The sequence below is a fragment of the Hylobates moloch genome, unplaced genomic scaffold (assembly GCF_009828535.3).
Source record: "Hylobates moloch isolate HMO894 unplaced genomic scaffold, HMol_V3 SCAFFOLD_6, whole genome shotgun sequence".
Classification (NCBI taxonomy): domain Eukaryota; kingdom Metazoa; phylum Chordata; class Mammalia; order Primates; family Hylobatidae; genus Hylobates; species Hylobates moloch.
The window spans coordinates 25,010,546-25,018,262 of NW_026652281.1; the positions used below are offsets into that span (position 1 = coordinate 25,010,546).

The 7,717-nt window shown below is 35.6% G+C and overlaps 1 protein-coding gene across 8 annotated transcripts in view; it reads right to left on the bottom strand.

Moving 5' to 3' along the window:
• The window catches only part of CSNK1G3 (casein kinase 1 gamma 3), a 110,543-nt gene that overhangs the window by 12,452 nt on the left and 90,374 nt on the right, over positions 1–7,717 (bottom strand). The gene's annotated exons all lie outside the window — the stretch shown is intronic.

Genomic DNA, 7,717 nt, shown 5'->3' on the forward strand with positions numbered 1-7,717 from the left:
GTAGCTGTTCATAACTAAATACAGTAATAGGTCTAGCATTTTATTAAAGATCAAGGTCATCTAATATGTGCTTTTCAACTTACTTCCTTTCCTTATTGAAATCTGTGTCTTCTGTCTCCTTCCCTCTGGTTTTTAAGGCTAACTCCTACATGTATGTCTCAATCAGTTTCCTCTTGTGTGCCTATGTCCTTTGGCACCTTGCTATATCACGAATTACTTTCTTTGAATATTGAAAAACTTCAATATTACTCCTTCTAATGGCTCCTTCAATCTGCAATTATGCTCAAGTCTCCATTTCAAACTGCCCATTTAAATAGAGACAACACCATTCATTCACCCAGTTGTTCAAACGCAGGGGTCACTGTGATTCCTCTTTAACTTAAAACCCACATCTAACCCATAAATGGCAGATCCTGTTAAATCCTTCTCCAAACATATCCCATATCTAATCAATTCTCACCATCTCTATTACTACAAGGACTCCAGTCCAAGCCACTATGATCTCTTATGTGATTAAGAGCAAAAACCTATTATCTAGTCTTCAGCTTTGTCCTCCACTCAAACGTATTGTCCACACAACAATCAGGGTGCTCCTTTTAAGATGCAAATCACATCATGTATAGCTCCCTGCTTAAAACTCTCCAACTGCTGGCTTCCTGTTTCACTGAGAATAAAAAATCTATATTCCTTACACAAATTGACAAAGTCCCACATGATGTGATGCCTGCCTACCTCTCTGAGCTCACACCACCTTCTCTGAAGCTCACTAGCCTCCATCCAGTATGTCAAGATTCTTCCCACTTAAAGGCCTTGGCATTACCTATTGTCACTGCCTAGAATTCTCTTCCTATTTATTAGCTGACATCTCATCTTTCAGATTCTCAAATGGCATCTCTGAGACGGGCATTTTCTATCACACAGCTAAAAATTTCTATGCTGACACAGCATAGAAATTATGTTACACCCTATTTTAAATTATTTCTACAGTATTTATCAGTATTCATGTTTCTCTTATTTGCTTGCTCATTTATTTGTTGTGTTTCTTGACATCTATCCCTACCTCCATTAAAACCAAGGTCCAGGACAAGAGAGACCTTGTATTGTTTCCTGCTATGCGTCGCACAGAATAAGCACTCAATAAATACTTGTTGAAATAAATGAATGCATGTGTGCATGAACGAAATCCTGAAAAAAGATAAAAATCATGAGGAAATTCCCAAATTCTCCCAAATTCTCTTGTTTTTGCAAATTTACCTTATTGTTTTATTTCTTCCTTTTCCCTCATCACTAAACTTTTTGGAAAAAAAATATATATAACTCACCACTTCCATTTTTATAAAATTTTCCATGTGTTTATTCCTTTACTCCTTGCAATCAGTTCTCCAACCCTACATAAGAACTCCAATAAGAGTTATCTTAAAGGTTACCAATGATTCCCACAAAATGTATTCAGGACACTTTGCTCGGTGCCTCATTTTCTTGGACATCAAATCACTTGGCGCTAGCTGATCATTCTGGAGTAAGATGGGTCTAGACTCAAAGCCTAGCTCTACCACTTACCAGCTATGAGACTCTAGGAAAGATACCTTACCTTGCTAAACCTCAGTGTTCTCAAGTATGAAATGGTGAACAGTAGCATCTAATTAACAAGGTTGATATGAGGGTGAGATGAGATCAATACATAAATGTCAATATATAAAGCACAGTGCCTGGCATATGGGAAGAGGTCCATAAATGGTGGCCATCATTATCACTATGTTTTATCTATAATCATGGCTTCAACTATCACCTCTAGGTAAAGGACTCCCTGGGCCTAACCACTCACCCATATCCTCAGTTTGCTAAGCCAAGTTTGGCACCTTAAACTCTGCATTTCTAAAGGTAAATTTATCCTACTCCCTCTGAAATGTATTCTCTTCCCATGGCTTCCATTTCAGTTAAAGCCCTCCCATCTTCCAGACTTCCAGGCTCAAAAATCGAAGAATTCTCTTTGATGCCCCTCCTACCCACTATCTAATCTCTTTAAATGAAATAAAAGGTTAGCAACCCTGGCATGGGCTACAGAGTTGACAACTGACTATTACACTTAAAAGTAGTATTTATAGTACCTTATATTTCTAAGTTCTTACTTTAGTCTACAACATGCTTAGGCACTGTTCTAGGTATTTGGAATACCAAAGTAAGCAAGATAAACATCCCTGTCCTTCTAGATCTGACACTTTAGTGCAGAGAAACAGGACCCTTTCCAACTCCAATGAAAGTATTAATATCTACAAATCAACCAATATATTTGAGTTAACTTAGGAATTGTAGAAATTCAGTTTCCTATATCCTATATGGAATAAGTACTTAGAAATGAACACTGCAGTTGTGGCTACAGCTGAAAACATACAAAACTGCCTTGATAATCTTCAAAGGCAATCTAAAGAATACTCTTACATCTAAGCATGCCTCTCCTTTTCTGGGGCACTTGCTTCCCCCTTTCTGTTATTCTATTGAACTGTAAATTTTTTCTCTATATTTCTCTCTCTCTCTCTCTGAAAACATTTAAAATAATTATTTGTTCTAATTAATGAACATAATTTTGTTCTTTATTCTTAATTTTGAAAACGTCAGTGCCTGTGCACTAAATTGGGAAGGAGACAGAAAGTAGTATTCTTATCTCACATATTCTCCACCACCTTGAACAGAGTGTCTGTATCCAGTACATAACCAAATAGTTCACTGAACAATTTCCACTGCTCTTTTCTCAACAGACTATTCAACAGGTTTCTTATTCTCCCTTTTGTTCAATGGCCCTAGACAGCTAGGCGGATGCCACCTCAACTTACAGGCAGCTCCTCTAACATGTCTTCCCTTATTTTAAGCAGCATAATTGAAAATTAAAAACCCAGGTAGTCTAAATTCTAGCAACATTAATTATACATTTTCTAGCAACAGTGACTATATATACACTGTAATTATATAATCTGATTTACTTCAGTTCACAGAGGAAGACTTTTTATACCTGACTTTGGTAAACTTTATTTTATTGAAATGTTTCAAACCCCATTTTACCTGGTTGATCAGAACCAGATCAGAAGGAAGCAATATCTTCCTTTAATGTAATTTTTCCAGGGTTTCCCAGATTCCCCAATCCTCTCAGTAATCCTCTCAGTAAAATATCCCAAGTTCAGAATAGAATCACTGTGGTAACAGAGTTAAGATAGGATACTGCTGTTGACTTTCATAAAACTGGCCTATTTAACACCAGTGACTTGAGAGTGTATCATGGCGTTAAAAGTATTTTCACTTAAAATTTATGTCTTTTTGCAAAAGGGTTTTGCAAAGAAGAAATGAAGATATAATACTGTAAATAATATATCATTATATTCCTGGAAGGCTAAAACAATCAAATATGCACAAATATTTTTATAAGCCAAATTCTAAAGAATAGTTCTGTTAAAGTGACATTTCTAGAATTATAACTTGACTAGAAGATGAGTCTCTGAAATACTAGTGTACATCAGGCTGATTTCTTGAAAGTACATAGAAATGACAGATATTCTGAGGTTTGACATTTCAGAAAATAATTCAGGCATTATATGGGATTGTTGCTGTTCTTAAAAAAAATTCCCTCTGACATTCCCAATTTGACAAGAAACTTACTACGGTTCTTATTTTAAGAAGATAAAAAAAAAAAAGGCAACTAGACTCCAGTTTTACCGTCACAATTTAAGAGGGATGTTGGAGAAACAGCCCACAATCAAGTGTGAGACATAATCATAAACTTAACAGATGCCTGACAAGTCCAATTCCAAAAGATGTTATTCTTATAGACTTTAGAGTACAGATATAACATATAGTATCTTCATTGTCAATGATTTTTAAAAGCAATTAATGTACTTTCCAAATATAATGAATTCATACAAATTAGTTATACTACTGTCTTCCTTCTTTCTTTCTTTTTTCTTTTTTTTTGAAATGGCATCTCATTCTGTCGCCCAGGCTGAAGTGCAGGGGCATGATCTTGGCTCACTGCAACCTCCACCTCCCGGGTTCAAGTGATTCTCCTGCCTCAGCCTCCCAAGTAGCTGGGATTACAGGTGTGCACCACCACGCCCAGCTAATTTTTGTATTTTTAGTACAGATGGGGTTTCACCGTGTTGGCCAGGCTGGTCTCGAACTCCTGACCTCAAGTGATCACCCGCCTCAGCCTCCCAAAGTGCTGGGATTACAGGCATGAGCCACCACGCCCCTCCTGTCTTCCTATTTTCTATTTGATAACTTGTAAGCAAGATTACCAAGTAGAGCCTTGATACAATGTATGAATTAACCAAATATATTAATTAGCCAAATTCTTATCTAATAATCTATTAGAAATACTAAAACATTATATATTTTATTTATGTATTCAGCTTTTTAAAAAGGCATCTATAAGAAAGCACACTAATGAGATATGTTAATAGTTAAAAGAGTGACCTCCAAATAATTTCCTGAACCTGTGCTACAGTATACATATACTATATGAAACCAACTTATGTACATATCCTAAAGACTAAAGGTATAATTGATACTCTTGGTATTCCAAAAGATGACCCTAAAGCACAGATAGTGACATGCTCACCAGCTTTCAACAAAGATAAGCCAAAATGGATTTTCAATTAACTTTCACTTAGGATAATTATTTCCTTGATCATCCCAGTCTTCAGAGATGTTACTGTAAATGTTATTGTAAAAAAAATAAATAAATTCATAATGCTGATTTACCCCAATGATACTAGATAAGGAATTTCCTAAACTAGATTAAAGGAGATGAACTATAAATTATTTATGTAATAAAGGCACATAACTATACTCCCTCCACAATCTCTCTTTTGCAGATTTCAGTACCCCAGAAAACTATGAATAGAAAGATGTGATTGTAATAGTCACTAGATTTTGTTCCTTGTTAATAATTGTGTTTTCAAATATTTTATAGACTGAAACTAGTATTAGAAATGTTTTAGAAAGGTCAGTATTCACAATTAATGTAATTGAGATAATAGTATCTACTATTCCTCTTGACTTTTAATCACATATGTTTTATTATCATCTCAAGATACATTTATTATCATCTCAAGATAATCCTTTTCGGTTATCACCAACTGTATTTATTTGTTCTGATGCTTCATTGGCTAAAAGATCAGACTGCTTATTACAACAATGAATGTTATTCTTTCGTTTTCCTCAACAATGCCTGGTTGCACAACATATCTGCACCATTTGTAATTCTGCCCCTTTTTCTCCCAAGTGCTCAGAGTCACATTATTCATTAGATTCAAACCAAAGACTGTACAACTATAAGAGATTTCCAAACAATCAGGAGGTATACATAGTACATGTACATAGTACAACCATGTAAAATAGTTTTTCAGCAGTGTCCTTAATATTTGTGTTTTTCCCTTTGCTTACAGTTGCCTCTATATAGGATCAGATTTTCAGCTGGCACTGAGCTCAATGGATTTGTGCTACAGTGAAAAGCACAGCTAAAATGGAATTAGAGATTATTACTATCTGTTGTCAGTGGTATATTTTAAAACCTAATTTTGGGGATCTTGATTTGCCATGTAGAAACATATCAAAAAGGGGTAACAAATGAACTTTTCCTTTCCCCACAGCCCCATACCCAACTAAACTCCACCTTCTAATTCTTTTCAAAGCCTTTCATTTCTTGCTTATCCCCACTACCCAAAATTTTTCCTCAGCTACAGACTTTAGACAGCTGTATGCCTCATTTAGACTTGTCTCCTTTCAATCTAGTGTCCAGCCAAAGCCATCTTTAGAAAACACTAATCTAATCAAATTTGGTCTCCTAATTCCCCTTATGGCTACCCATTATCCTCAGAATAAAGCCAAATTTAGTAACGAGACCCGTTAGATCCTTCATGATTTACCTCCAGCCTACCTTTTCTCAGTCTCATTTCTCAACACACACCAGCTTGACTAAATCAGCTTCCTCAATATGTCTCTCTCTCCACAACCTTATTCATATTGTCTTCTCTGCCTGGTATACTCCTCTCTTGACCCCTTCTATCTTCAGTTGATTAACTCCCACTGATTCTTTACATCTCAGTTTAGATGTCACTTTCCCCAGAAAGTCTTGACTCATCCAGGTTAGGTGGTTTTCCTATCAATTCTCCTAGTACCCTGTGCTATCTTCACTTATCACCCTGCCTGTTCATCAGCCTCCTAGACTGACTTCTTCATGGACACAGCCACCGTGTGTTTACACGCTTCTTTTCATTCAAAAAAACCTAGAAGAGCCTAGCACATAATGAACACTTAGCAATTTGCTGAGTAATGAATGGCCAAGAAACTCAATGTGGTAGGTCTGATCTTCTCAGCCATATTTATTACTACCAATGATTCTCAGAGGGAACCGAGAGGGGCACACTTGATTCCCCTAGGGGTTTTCCAGAACACAGGCTGATACAAAATAAAGTTTGTAGATATCTGAATATTATGCTTAGTTTTGTGAATGGAAACCGTTTATCAAATGTACAGCTGTATCTTTTTAGCTAGTGATTTAACATGACTGAACTAAAGAGATAAAATAAGAAAAATCCCATTCATCAATGCTGTCTTTTGACTGTACCTCTAATACTTCACTTCCCAGAGATCAACAAAATAAAAATACTATTCAAGTTTCTTAATTTGGAAAAACAATAGATTCTATTTACCTAACACTTCTTAAGCCTCAACCTCTATGCTAAATACTTTTTTGAAATTAAATTTTCATAACAAAACCATAAGGTAGAGGAATCGTTAAAATCCTCATTTACTAATAGATAATCTTGGCACAGAGTTTGAACTCAAATCTGACTGCAGAGCTTGGGCTCTTAACTGCAATATCATCAACTTGGTAACTCTCAACTTGGTAACTCTGTCTGGTCTGCTATATAATAATTCTGGAAAGGCGGGGAGTGCTGATAATTTCTACTAGAAGTACATGTGAAATAAAACCTGAGGATCTTTCTATAGGTCAAAATGGCAAGAGGTTTCATCTTATATGTCAACTCTAAACAACTTGGAATGATTTTCAGTGCTGCACTGACAGCAATGATCAGTTCCAAGGAAAAGACTGCAATGACAGTGAGGAGTTAAAGCCATAGTTTTACCGAGGCTCATTTTAAGTAACTGTTGATTCTGTTTCTGGATATCCTAAACCTGCATCACATTTCAATACCAGACAGTGACCTATTAATTATGGAAATGTCTTTCCTAAAAAAACTATTTGATGACATACTCTTAGTATGTTTATTAAGAGTAATTTTTTAATTGCCATATAAAGTCTTTGCATCTCCTGCAAAGCCAATGCTTGAAAGTTTGTTCAAAAGGTGATTTAATGACCATTGCACAAATAAGCCCAAGGCAAATTCTTCTCATACTTTTGTATTACTAAAACTTTTTTTCTCTTTATCTCCTCCCTTTATCAGATGAGAATAATATTAATAGAACATAGTTTCCCTTTCTGCCTTCATTCAGAATCAAACATAGTATTCAATTATAATAATATTAGTTCAAATTTTAGGCACTTTTCTTTTTTTTTTTTTTTTATTATACTTTAGGTTTTAGGGTACATGTGCACAATGTGCACGTTTGTTACATATGTATCCATGTGCCATGTTGATTTCCTGCACCCATTAGCTCGTCATTTAGCATTAGGTATATCTCCTAATGCTGTCCCCGCCCCCCC